General features: G+C 42.4%; 1 non-coding gene across 1 annotated transcript; it reads right to left on the minus strand.

The window, feature by feature from the left end:
• Positions 1-2183: 2183 nt before the first annotated feature.
• Positions 2184-2290, minus strand: LOC112579766. Its single transcript, XR_003104100.1, has one exon. It is a non-coding gene; the product is annotated as a U6 spliceosomal RNA (small nuclear RNA).
• Between the last annotated feature and the right edge of the window lie 12277 nt (positions 2291-14567).

Below are 14567 nucleotides of genomic sequence, written 5' to 3' on the forward strand. Positions count from 1 at the left end.
GTCAGGGAGCCTGATTCCTCCAGCTCCATTTTTCTTTCTCAAGATTGCTTTAGCTATTCAGGGTCTTTGTGTTTAATTTAAAAAGTTAAAAATTTTTTTGTTCTAGTTCTGTTGAAAAAGGCCATTGGTAATTTGATAGGGATTGCAGTGAATCTGTGGGCTACATACCCTTGATAGTTGAAGAGTGTGAATATATTCCAGGATTACTCTGGATTACTCTGGAGGTTAGAACTGGCATCTGTAGCTGAGCTGAAGTTGCTGCTGTTGTTCAGTTGCTCAGTCATGTCCAACTCTTTGCAATCCCATGGACTGCAGCACTCCAGGCTTCCCTATTCCTAACCGTCTCCTGGAGTTTGCTGAAACTCATGTTCATTGAGTCGGTGATGCCATCCAATCATCTCATCCTCTGTCGTCCCCTTCTCCTCCTGCGCTCATCTTTCCCAGCATCAGGGTCTTTTCCAGTGAGTCTGCTCTTTGCATCAGGTGGCCAAAGTATTGGAGCTTCAGCTTCAGCATGATTCCTTCCAATGAATATTCAGGATTGATTTCCTCCAGGATTGACTGGCTTGATCTCCTTGCTGTCTAAGGAACTCTCAAGAGTCTTCTCCAACACCACAGTTCAAAAGCATCAATTTTTCCATGCTCAGTCTTCTTTATGGTACAACTCTCACATCCATACATGACTACTGGAAAAACCATAGCTTTGACTAGAAAGACCTTTGTTGGCAAAATGATGTCTCTGCTTTTTAATACTCTGTCTAGATTGGTCATAGCTTTTCTTCCAAGGAGCAAGCATCTTTTAATTTCATGGCTGAAGTCACTGTTTGCAGTGATTTTGTAGCCCAAGAATATAAAGTCTGTCACTGTTTCCATTGTTTCCCCATCTATTTGCCATGAAGTGATGGGACCAGATGCCATGGTCTTAGTTTTCTGAATGTTGAGTTTTAAGCCAACTTTTTCATTCTCCTCTTTCACTTTCATCACGAGGCTCTATAGTTCCTCTTCACTTTCTGCCATAAGGGTAGTGTCATCCGCATATCTGAGGTTACTGATATTTCTCCCAGCAATCTTGATGACATCTTGTGCTTCATCCAGCCTAGTACTTCGCATGATATACTCTGCATATAAGTTAAATAAGCAAGATGACAATATACAGCCTTGACATTCTCCTTTCCCAATTTTGAACCAGTCTGTTGTTCCATGTCCAGTTCTAACTGTTGCTTCTTGACCTGCATACAGGTTTCACAGGAGGCAGGTAAGGTGGTCTGGTATTCCCATCTCTAACATTTTTCCACAGTTTGTTGTGATCCACACAGTCAAAGGCCTTATCGTAGTCAATGAAGCAGAAGTAGATGTTTTTCTGGAATTCTGTTGTTTTTTCTATGATCCAGTGGATATTGGCAATTTGATCTCTGGTTCCTCTGTCTTTTCTAAATCCAGCTTGAACATCTGGAAGTTCTCCATTCATATATTCTTGAGGCCTAGCTTGGAGAATTTTGAATGTTACTTTGCTAGCATGTGAAATGAGTGCAATTTATGGGGTAGTTTGAACATTTTTTGGTATTGCCTTTCTTTGGGATTGGGATGAAAACTGACCACCTCCAGTCCTGTGGCCACTGCTGAGTTTTCCAGATTTGCTGACATACTGAGTACAGCGGCATCTTTTAGAATTTGAAATAGCTCAGCTGGAATTCCATGACCTCCACTAGCTTTGTTCGTAGTGATGCTTCCTAAGGCCCACTTGACTTCGCACTCCAAGATGTCTGGCTCTAGGTGAGTGATCACACCATCATGGTTGTCTGGATCATTAAGATCTTTTTTGTACAGTTCTTCTGTGTATTCTTGCCATCTCTTCTAAATGTCTTCTGCTTCTGTTAGGTCCATACTGTTTGTGTCCTTTATTGTGTCCATCTTTGCATGAAATATTTCCTTGGTATCTCTAATTTTCTTGAAGAGACCTCTAGTGTTTCCCATTCTATTGTTTTCCTCTATTTCTTTGCAGTGTTCACTTAGGAAGGCTTTCTTATCTCTCTTTGCTATTCTTTGGAACTCTGCATTCAGATGGGTATAGCTTTCCTTTTCTCCTTTGCCTTTCACTTCTCCTCTTTTCTCAGCTATTTGTAAGGCCTCCTCAGACAACCATTTTGCCTTTTTGCATTTCTTTTTTTTTTTTTTCTTTTTTTTTAAATATGGAACGCTTCACGAATTTGCGTGTCATCTTTGCGCAGGGGCCATGCTAATCTTCTCTGTATCGTTCCAATTTTAGTATATGTGCTGCCGAAGCAAGCACCTTTTTGCATTTCTTTTTCTTGGGGATGGTTTTAATCACCACCTCCTGTACAATATTATGAACCTCCATCCATAGTTCTTCAGGGACTCTGTCTGTCAGATCTAATGCCTTGAATCTATTTGTCACTTGCACTGTATAATTATAAGGGATTTAATTTAGGTCATACCTGAATGGCCTAGTGATTTTCCCTACTTTCTTCAATTTAAGTCTGAATTTTGCAATAAGGAGTTCATGCTCTGAGCCACAGTCAGCTCCTGGCCTTGTTTTTGCTGATTGTATAGAACTTCTCCAACTTTCGCTTCAAAGAATATAATCAATCTCATTTCAGTATTGACCATCTGGTAATGTCTATGTGTAGAGTCGTTTCTTGTGTTCTTGGAAGAAGGTGTTTACTATGACCAGTGCATTCTCTTGGCAAAACTCTGTTAGCCTTTGCCCTGCTTCGTTTTGTACTCCAAGGCCAAACTTGCCTGTTACTCCAGGTATCTCTTAACTTGCCACTTTTGCATTCCAGTCCCCTATGATGAAAAGAACATCTTTTTTGGGTGTTAGTTCTAGAAGGTCTTGTAGGACTTCATAGAACTGTTCAACTTTAGCTTCTTTGGCATTAGTGTTTGGGGCATAGACTTGGATTACTGTGATATTGAATGGTTTGCCTTGGAAGCGAGCCAAGATCATTCTGTTGTTTTTGAGATTGCACCCAAGTACTGTATTTCAGACTCTTTGGTTGACTATGAGGGCTACTCCATTTCTTCTAAGGGATTCTTGCCCACAGTAGTAGATATAATGGTCATCTGAATTAAATTTGCCCGTTTCGGTCCATTTTAGTTCATGGATTCCTAAAATGTTGATGTTCAGTCTTCCTGAGTTGAAATAACGGAAAGCAATTTGGGGGCTATTATGTCAGGTATGAGAGCTTCCCACATGGTGCAGTAGTAAAGAATCTGCTTGCCAATGCAGGAGACATAAGAGACACAGTTTCAATCCCTGGGTTCGGAACATCCCCAGGAGGAGGAAATGGCTACCCACTCCAATATTCTTGCCTGGAGAATCCCATGGACAGAGGAGCCTGGCAGGCTACAGTCCATGGGGTTGCAGAGTCAAACATGACTGAGTGACTGAGTATGCATATGTGCATGTCAGTTATGAAGTTATTTTTGCTAATGCCAAACCCATCCTTTTAGACTCTGCCTTTTGATGAAGGGTCTGGGGCTCTGAAAACCATATTTCTCCTTTGCCATTGGGATCCTGTTAAGTTCTGTCAGGACACATGGAAGGGAGCCTGGGGAGCAGGAGGAAGGATAGGGACATGCAGTCTGGTTCACCATTACTGATAGCGTCATCCAGCAGTGGCCCTCCACCGTGACAGTAGCAATTGATTCTAGCATCCAGCTTTTTCCAGCCCTCCCAGGGCAAATACGGCCCTTCAGAGGTTGTCAGCACTGGGTGACTGCCCCCTCAGACATCTCAGTCTCAGGTCCACAGGGCTCTCCTCCAAGCTTATGAAGTCCCAGCGACAGCCAGGCTTCCTTCCTCAGAGGTCTCAGTCTGGGCTTACTGGGGAATCATCTAAGCCTCTAGGCTTCAGTAGCCCCTCCTTTTCCCTCTGTGTCCCAGCCTTTCATGAGGTTATTATCTGTGCTACCTCAGAGTCCCCTTTTAGCTTTGTCAGTTATCTGATACCTATTTATCCAGTTTCTTACGAAAAATTCCTTCCATTGAAACCCCTAGTGTGGATTCTGTTTTTTCCACTGGACCCTGACTTAGCTACTATCAAGAAAGTTTCATTTCATACTTATATATATTATTTACTGTGTGGAAGACATTGTTTTGAGCTCTTTGATAAATAGCTCATTTAAACCATGACAACATTCTCTGGCAGGTACTGGTGGGAAACCAAGATACAGACAGGTTAGGTAATTTGACCAAGATGGTGTGTGCGTGCGTGTGTGTGTGCTAAGTTGCTTCAGTTGTGCCTGACTCTTTGTGACCCCATGGACTGTAGCCCACCAGGCTCCTCTGTCCATGGGATGCTCCAGGCTAGAATACTGGAGCGGGTTGCCATGCCCTCCTCCTGGGGATCTTCCTGACTCAGGGATCAAACCTGCCTCTCATTATGTCTCCTGCATTGCAGGCAGGTTCCTTACCACTATCGTCACCTGAGAAGCCCCAACCGAAGTCACGCAGATAGTAAATTCGGACCTAAGCTTTGGACCAAACACTTCTGGCTTGAGTTCCTACTCTCGCCCATTTTCTCTCTGTTGCTGTGACTAGCAGCAGTGCCCAGACGAGAGTCGAGGACAGCTAACTACGTTCTAGCGTTCCCCTCCTACCATGCTGAAGGGAGCGCAGATTGCCACTCTAGGCTGGATTCGCATTTGGCGAGCCTGCCAACATGTGGATGCTAATTCATATTACATTTTTATAAACTTCCTGTCACCTACCTCAAGAAGTACTATGTTATATTCATTTACTACCTGTAGTTAAAAGTTCTCCAGGGCCTTGCCTGGTTTCTGGCACTGTGCAGAGTGGATACTCCAAGATGCATTTAAAGACAGGCTGAGTATATAATTACTGTTAGTAATCATAGTAGCAGCAACAAATAATATTTATATTAATCATTAAAAAGATTTTAACATTTAAAATATTTTTAATTAGGATAAAATACACATAACAAATGTTACCATCTTAACCGTTTTGAAGTGTACAGAGCAGCAGTGTTAAGTATATTCCTGGCGTTGTGCACCCAGCCTGCGGAAGTTTTCCACTTTACAAAACTGAAACTCTGTGTCCATGAAGGAATAGCTCCCTGTTTCCCACTCCCTCCAGCCCCTGGGAAATAGATATATTAGTCTACTTTTTGTTTCTAAGAATGACTCTTCTAGAAACCTTATATAATATATATGACTTTGCATAACTAACTAATTTTACATTCTTAATCCTATTTGACTACAACAGTAATCTTATAAGCAGGTACGACAGAGCCTTTTAGAGAGAGGCCTGGACCATTTCCATTTTTTTTTTTAGGCTCTGCAGATACTAAGAAATGAAAAACCAAGATTATAACAATTGTGGTATATTTAAATTTTTATAACATAGAATAAATGAATGCTTTTAAAAATGCAATGCCCTGTGCTTGGCCCAGACAAAATTTATTTTAAAAAATCTTCTAGAATGTGCCATGGAAGGTGGCACAGAAATTATACATCAGCTTCAAAGTGGAGGATGGACATTTTCCTCTTGATAGCATTTCTCTGCAGTTGAATGTATGTTCATTTTGAGATAATGTCAGGATCTAAATGTGGAGCACATCTTTCATGTGAGGCTCAGGTGAAATGACCTTTTCTCTTTTCCAACCCTTCCTGTTGGGAAAGTCCATGGGGTAGATGTCATCCCCATTTTTACAGACTGGAAGAGTGTCAGGAAACATGGTTCATACTTGACGATATGACAGCAAATTCGGTGGTAGGGTCAAGACCTGAACTCAGACCTGAGCTCAGAGCCTAAACACTCCAAGCGCCAAGCCTACCTGACCAGGGCTGTCCACGTTTGGGTTCACGACAGCACAGTAGATGTTACTAAGGTTGCTTGCTGTAAAGGGTGCTGCTGGTTTCTGCTGAGCATGCTGGTTGAAATGGGCTGTCTTGGAGGTATTGAGACCTCAGGCTCTCGGAGCAGTCAAGAAGAGGTTTGCAGAACAGAGGAAAATCAAGAGCAGGATGGCACACACACACACACACACACACACACACAGGAATATTACTCAGCCATAAAAAGGAACGAAATTGGACCATTTGCAAAGACATGGATGGACCTAGAATCTGTCATACAGAATGAAGTAAGTCCGAAAAACAAAATATTTTATATGAATGCATATATGTGAAATCTAGAAAAACAGTACAGATGACCTTATTTGCAAAGCAGAAATAGAGAGGCAGACATAGAGAACAAATATATGGATACCAAGGGGGAAAGAGGGGTGGAAGGAATTGGGAGATTGGGTTTGACACTTATACACTGTGTTGATACTGTGTACAAAATTTTTTAAAAATAGAAAATTTTCATAATTAAAAAAAGAGTTGGGGGTGTGACTGAGGAGGAAGGAGTTGCGTGAAATTATTTCCACCTTCCCTTCAGACCCTGCAGCACACGGCTGAGCCCAAACCATCAGCGCCTCTACTCTCTGGGGGCGGCTGTCTGGGCTGCACTATCATTCCCACATCCTTTCATTTGCAGCAGCCTGCCACTGGTTGTTGGGCAGCCGCAGCTTAATTTGAGCAACTGGGCTCTGGTTTCCTAAGGAAAACAGTCCGGGCCCCCTCAGCCATCCATCAGTATTCTCTTCAGTCCCCCGACAGCTGCTCACTGCGGCTGGCTCAACCTGCACTGACCTCATCTTCTCACACGGAGCAGAGGAGGGTTTGGAGAAATTAGTTATATTAGTGACTCCCCGAAACACTCCGTTTACTTGTGATATGACAAATATTTCAGCCATTAGGATCTCTCTATCTCTTATCATCTTAAATGCACTCACTTACATTCCAAATCACTACTTAATTTAAAAGCCTATTTGTCAAGATTGTCGCAGGCCCAGGGAGAAGGAGAGACAGACACTCAGCTCTGGCTGGAATAGAATCAGACTTGGAACCTTGATTGAATCTTTCTCTCCAAGACTTATGCTCAGTCAGGTACGATCTAAACATGTAAGAAGCAAGAAACTTAAAGGGAAACCCACACCGGAGATGTTGATAAGCTCTGCTTTGAAGTGGCCATGTGGCCTGGTGACCTTGAGCAAATGACTTTATTGCTGGAAGTCCTTGTGTGTGCGCCCCGACCCCCAGGTATAGTGACTCATTCAGTGAACATTTATTGAACGCCTTGGATATGCTGAGGATACAAAGATGGATGATGAGCAAGTCCCTGTGCTCAAAGCTGTTCCCAGTTTATTATTAGCAGTAAACATTTATTGAGCACTTTCTGTTTGCCACCTAAGCTAAACACTGTTAGAGTCAGCCCTTCCTTGCCAGAGATTCTGCATCCCGGGTGTGGAGGGCTGGCTGTACTAGGCTATTCTATATAAGGGACTTGCTGTGCTGTGCTTAATTGTCAGTCGTGTCCGACTCTTTGTGACCTTTGGAATGTAGCCCACAAGTCTCCTCTGTCCATGGGACTTTCCAGGCAAGAGCACTGGAGAAGGTTACCACTTCCTTCTCCAGCGGATCTTCCCGACTCAGGAACTGAACACGAGTCTCCTGTGTTCCCTGCACTGCAGGCAGATTGTTTATCCAGTGGGCCATCAGGGAAGCTCATAAGAGACTTGAGCATCCATGAATTTTGGTACCTACGGGGGTCTTGGAACCAGTCTCACACAGATACCGTGGGATGGCTGTATGTGCTTTTTTATTTTAGTCTGCCCCAGAATCTTAGGTAATACACTTTATTCCCATTTTATAAATGAGAAGACTAGTCTCTTTAATATCCATAATATTACACACTATGCAATACTGTCTCCCCTCAAAAAACTTCTAGTGGAATTTGTAAATGGAAAGTTTTTTTCACACAAAAGGTAGCATTTATACACACACACACACACACACACACACACACACACACACATATATGTTCCACATCTTGCTTTTTTCACTTGGTTTATCCTGAATCTCTCTCTACATCAGCATATACAAATCTATCTCATTACTCTTTACAGCTTCTCTGTAGTCCATTGCATGCATGTACCATACTTATTCAACTAGACATTAATGGACATTTGAATCATTTCTGATCATTTGTAATGATATGTAATACTGCAAGGGCCTCCCTGGTGGTTCAGCCATAAAAGAATTCTCCTGCAGTGCAGGAGATGAGGGTTCAATCCCTGAGTCAGGAAGATCCCCTGGAGAAGGAAACGGCAACCCACTCCAGTATTCTCGCCTGGGAAATCCCATGGACAGAGGATCCTGGCAGGCTACAGTCCACAGGATCACAAGAGTCAGACACAATTTAGTGAATAAATAACACCATCAAATAATACTGCAAAGATTAACTTTGTGTAAGTCATTTGAAATGTTTGCTAATGTATCTTTAGGGTAGATTCCTAGTAGTGAGATTTCTGGGTCAAAGGGTTAATGCACATATTTTTCTACATGTTTACAAATCTCCTTCTAATAATATAGTGATGCCTTTTTGAGCCCCCAGTAACAACAGATGAGTACCTATTTCTCTACAACTTCATCAATAGAATATACTCTCCAACTTTGAGGGCTTTGCCAATCTGATAGATATAAAGCCATATCTCATTATAGTGAATCTTACTGTGTATCGATGACAGTGTTGATTTTTCTGCCTGTTCAGATCTTTGCACGGACTTTTAAGTATTGAGTTGGCCAAAAAGTTCGTTTGGGTTTTTCCATAACATTTTAGCCTGAAGGAACTTTATGGCCAACCCAGTATATTGTCATACAATAATAATGTCAGAATAGCCAGTGAGGTAAGGGACTGGTATCATTACTTGATCATTATAAAGATGAGAAAAACGGCAGGTTAGAGAGGGTAAGTAATTTACCCAAGGTTACACAGCTAATGTGTAACTGAAGTCACACCCCTAACTGTCCAGCCAGGTAGATTCTCTATGGATATATTTCCAGGAGTGAAATTTGGAGCTCCAGGATTTTGGTTTTAATAAAGGGTCAGAATGTTGATGTCACATCCCTGACACAGGGCTGCTTTAGCAGGTTCTGCCATGACTGGGCCTGGCAGAGGGAAGGGGGGCCTGAGCTCATGAAGAGGAGGATGGTCCCTGATATGTCACCGAGCAGCACCCAGCCCACTGGGGTCTTTGAGTCTCACTGGTAGAGGACAATGGCGAGAGACCTGCAACCTATTTAATTCTGTTAGAGAATCAGTGAGGTGCTTGATGAAGCCATTAACTGGGGTTCGTGTCTCCATTCTACTTATAAGACTCCAGGAGGGCAAATGCTGATGGAAATTTATTGATTTCTTTTTCTGCCTTTACCGAATGGGTCAAAACCATGGTCTAACACCGCTGGTTCCAATTAAAATCACCTGTTAGCTTACAAAGGTTGGCCCTTTCCACCCTCCCCCTTGTCCCCCATTTAAAAAGGGTTTAAAAGATTTTCATTTAATTGATTTGCTGTAAAATGCCCTTTACAATTACCCAGATAAACTAGGCATCACCTGTGGAGTAAGAGCCAATTTGAGCTGTTTATCAAGACTTTGCCTCTGGCCCCTTCTCACCCTGGGATCTTGAGTCTCTGTATTGATAGCTTGCATCTGTCAACACTGGATATTTTTAGTGGGCTGCAGAAAGCTTTTAGGGAGATGTGGATGGTGGGGCTGCATCTTTGAGCAGGTGAAGAAGCATGATGGGTTTTTTTTTGTTTGTTTGTTTGAAGTGAGAATGCCCTATTGTGCTGAAAACAAGTTCAGAAAATCAGCCCTGGCCCCGTATGCCTAAAAATAGTCAGAGTGGACCCCATTTAAAAGCCAGGCAGTGGAGCTCACGAAACTGGGAAGGCAGGCAATGGATAAAACCAAGTAACAGAATTTGCCCAGATTCTCTTGGTTTGGGTTTCATATGAATGCATTTAATGTTAGGAGGGAGCAGCTGAGGAGCTTTTGTGAGAGTTGTCTGTGAAGTGACATGTGTATTCTTTGAGCTGATGGGGGCAGGTGGAAGTTTCACGGGGTGGGAAGCGAAAAAAGCAGGACCCAGGGTGTTTTTTCTAGATCTTGTGTATTTCTGAAGCCATATTCTCGAATCCACTTAATCATGGAAACTGTATCAGTTCTGGCTAAAGAATTATGAAAAGAAATTGATGCTAGAAAGCAAAAGATAGGCAAATATGGCAGAGCAAAGATATTGCCAAGTGTAGACCAATAATGAAACTGATCATGGCAAAGTTCTAGAATATATTATGAAAAAAATGTTTTGTGACATTTTTGAAAGAAGACCTATCTTTGAAAGAAGATGGTGGGTCACTGAGAATGAGTTAGGGGCTTCCCTGGTGGCTCAGTGGTAAAGAATCTGCCTGTCAATGCAGGAGACATAATTCAATCCCTGATCTAGGAAGGTCTCCTGGAAAAGGATATGGCAACTCACTCCAGTATTCTTGCCTGGAAATCCACACAGACAGAGGAGCCTGGTGGGCTACAGTCCGTGGGGTCGCAAAGAGTCAGACACGACTTAGCGATTAAACAAAAACAACGTTCTCACCAACAAAGCCTCCAGTTAGACACAACTTAGGGACTGAACAGCAAGAATGAGGTATAATTTCTACTCTGACTGTTATCTAACAGGGACATGTTCTAGACACAGGAAGTCTTGATGTAATAGAGTGGTTGAAGAGAATAAATAACAGAATATTTACGAAAGTCCTTGGCACGTGGTAGATGCATGATGAATACTAGTTGCGCTACTTTAAACTCTCAATCCATCATTGTCAAAGTATTTTGAAAACTTGTCTGCTTTTGCCATCTCTGCTTCCTCCTTGCCTTCATTCCTGACTCTGGTGTGAACCCTGCTGTCCACTAACACTGTCCTCTGGTTATTTCCAATGACCACCTAGTCACTAAATGCTATGAATAGTCTCCGTTATTGTTTTGCTTGAACTCTTTGAGAATTTTGACATTGTTAGTGTCTCTTTTTGGAGAAGGCAATGGCACCCCACTCCAGTACTCTTGCCTGGAGAATCCCATGGACGGAGGAGCCTGGTGGGCTGCAGTCCATGAGGTTGCTAAGAGTCGGACACGACTGAGAGACTTCACTTTCACTTTTCACTTTCATGCATAGGAGAAGGAAATGGCAACCCACTCCAGTGTTCCTGCCTGGAGAACCCCAGGGACAGGGGAGCCTGGTGGGCTGCCGTCTATGGGTTCGCACAGAGTCGGACACGACTGAAGCGACTTAGCAGCAGCAGCAGTAGTGTCTCTTTTCTCTCCAAAACGTCTTCTTCCCTTGGATTCTCTGACATCACACTTTCCTGGGTCTCTTCTCTTCTATCTTCCCACTTTTCAAACTCTTTGGCCTGCCACCATTTCTACACTGATCCTTAACCAACAGTGTTACCCAAGGTACTTGGCTAGATTCCATTTCCCACTCTTCTTCACAGTGACTCCAAAACAATTCCTATTCAACTTTCATCAAGGTGGACAACTGAATGTGCGCATGCTAAGGCGCTTCAGTCGTGTCCAACTCTGCGACCCTATGGACTACAGCCCACCACACTCCTCTGTCCATGGGGTTCTCCAGGCAAGAATGCTGGAGTGGGTTACCATGACCTTCTCCAGAGGATCTTCCTGACCCAGGAATCAAACCTACATGTCTTATGTCTCCTGCATTGGCAGGTGGGTTCTTTACTACTAGCACCGCCTGGGAAGCCTAGATAACTGGATACCCACACAAAATAATGAATTTAGACCCCTATTTCATGCCATGTACAAAAATTAACTCAAAACTGATCAGAGTCCTAAATATAATTGCTAAAACTGTAAAACTCTTAGAAGAAAACATAGTGTAAATGTTTGTGAACTTGGATTTGGTCAGTGGTTTCTCAGCTGTAACACCAAAAATAAAAGCAGCAAGAGAAATATAGACGAACAAGACACCATCAAAATTAAAAGCTATTACATGTTAAAAGATGTTATCGAGAAAATGAAAGACAACCAACAACCAAAGGAATAGGAAAGAGATTTTACAAATCATACGTATGATGAGGGATTTGTATCAAGAATTTGGAAAGAACTCTTAACAACTCAGTGATAAAAAGAAAAATAGCCCAATTTAAATATATGGAAAAGATATATATAGACATGTCTTCAGAGACGATATACAGATACCCAAGAAGCACATGGAAAGATGCTCAACACCATTACCCATCAGAAAAATGCACTCTAATCCACAAGATACCATTTCATATTGACTAGGATTGAAAAATTGGAACCCTTATGCAGTGGTGTGAATGTGAAATAGTGCAGCTGCTTTGTTTTAGTTTGTTTGTTTCTTTTCTGGCCATGCCTTGAGGCTTGCAAGATCTTTGTTCCCTGACCAGGGATTGAACCTGGGCCTGAAGCAGTGAAAGAACTGAGTCCTAACCACTGGACCACCAGGAAATTCCCATAAAATGGTACAGCTGCATTGGGAAGCAGTCTAGCAGTACTTCAAAAAGGTAAACATAGAGTTACCATATGACTCTGGAATTTCACTCCTACTTATATACCCAAGAGAAATGAAAATATATGTCTACACAAAAATCTGTACACAAATGTACATACCAGTATTATTGATAATAGCCAGAAAGTGTCAACAACTCAAACACCCTTCAACTGATGAAGGGTAGATAAAATGTGGGCTGTCCACACAATGGAATATTATTCAGCCAGAAAAAGGAATGATGTGCTGAACATAGATGAACCTTGAGCGCATTGTGCTAGGTGAAAGAAGCCAGTCACAAAAGACTACATTCATTCTATTTATATGAAATATCTAGACTATGCAAATCTGTAGAGACAGAAAGAAGATTGGTGGTTGCTTAGGATTGAGGGAGGGGTTTGAGGGAAGAGGTCTGGGGAGAAATGTGGACTGATTGCTAAAGGGTATGGGATGACAAAAACGTTCTAAATTGATGGTGGTGTTAGATGCACATCTTTATAAGTCATTGAATTGTACACTTAATTTTTTAATTTATTTTTTACTTGGCCACAGCATGTCTTAGTCGCAACATGTGGAATTTTCATTGCATCGTCATGTGGGCTCTTTCATTGTGGAAACGGTTCTGGCACTTGGGCTCAGTAGTTGCGGTGCATGGTCTTAGTTGCCCTACAGCATGTGGGATCTTGTTCTCTGGCCAGGGATCAAACCCATGTCCCCTGCATTGCAAGGTGGACTCTCAACCACTGGACCACCAGGAAGTCCCGAATTATACACTTTAAATGGGTGAATTGTGTGTATGTGAATTATATCTGAGTAAAGATGTAGAGCGTTCATATCTTAGGGAGAAGTAAATTGATTCAGGCTACTAAGTATCTTTCAAATCTGTCAATTTCTCTCTGTCCAGCCTGCCACCCTCTCCTATTTCAGTTCAGTTCAGTTCAGTCACTCAGTCGTGTCTGATTCTTTGTGACCCCATGAATCAGAACACGCCAGGCCTCCCTGTGCATCACCAACTCCCAGAGTTCACTCAAACTCAAGTCCATAGAGTCGGTGATGCCATCCAGCCATCTCATCCTCTGTTGTCCCCCTCTCCTCCTGCCCCCAATCCCTCCCAGCATCAGAGTCTTTTCTAATGAGTCAACTCTTCACATGAGGTGGCCAAAGTACTGGAGTTTCAGCTTTAGCATCAGTCCTTCCAATGAACACCCGGGACTGATCTCCTTCAGAATGGACTGGTTGGATCTCCTTGCAGTCCAAGGGACTCTCAAGAGTCTTCTCCAACACCACAGTTCCAAAGCATCAATTCTTCGGTGCTCAGCCTTCTTCACAGTCCAACTCTCGCATCCATACATGACCACAGGAAAAACCATAGTCTTGACTAGACGAACCTTTGTTGGCAAAGTAATGTCTCTGCTTTTCAATATGCTCTCTAGGTTGGTCATAACTTTTCTTCCAAGGAGTAAGTGTCTTTTAATTTCATGGCTGCAGTCACCATCTGCAGTGATTTTGGAGCCCCAAAAAATAAAGTCTGACACTGTTTCCCCACCGATTTCCCATGAAGTGATCACCACAAAAGCCGGCTGACTGGCTGTAATTATAATAATAAGCGATCTTGTGGAGAGATACTTTGAGACTACGTAAATACCCTGCTCCCAGGCATATGTTGACCTGCAAATTTTAGCATCCCTCGATGATGCTTCCGTGAAACAGTTACTGCTCTGGTGCTTGCAGTTGGTGATGCTCCATTTCCATCCTTTCTTCTACGTTTATTAACTGCAGGGCATAGTAAGAAAGAACAGTCCCATTTCCTCCATTTATCTATTTATTTATTCAGTCATCTATTCATATTAATATGGACTCTTGAATAGTATTTTATTCTGTAGATTGTAATTGCTTGTTAGCATTTCTTACTTTGTTGCCCACACTACCCAAGATTTTGAAACTCCATTAAGTTAGCGTGTGTCATTTCAATATGTCCCCATGATATTTTGAGTCCTTCCTTACTTGCTGATGTCCCATGTTCATGCTGTACTTCCCCTGCTCCAATCATGCCATCAGCCATCTCTTTAAATAGGCCTGATCCCTTTTTATTGAAGAGTAATATTTAGA

Source organism: Bubalus bubalis, chromosome 16 (genome assembly GCF_019923935.1).
Source record: "Bubalus bubalis isolate 160015118507 breed Murrah chromosome 16, NDDB_SH_1, whole genome shotgun sequence".
Classification (NCBI taxonomy): Eukaryota; Metazoa; Chordata; class Mammalia; order Artiodactyla; family Bovidae; genus Bubalus; species Bubalus bubalis.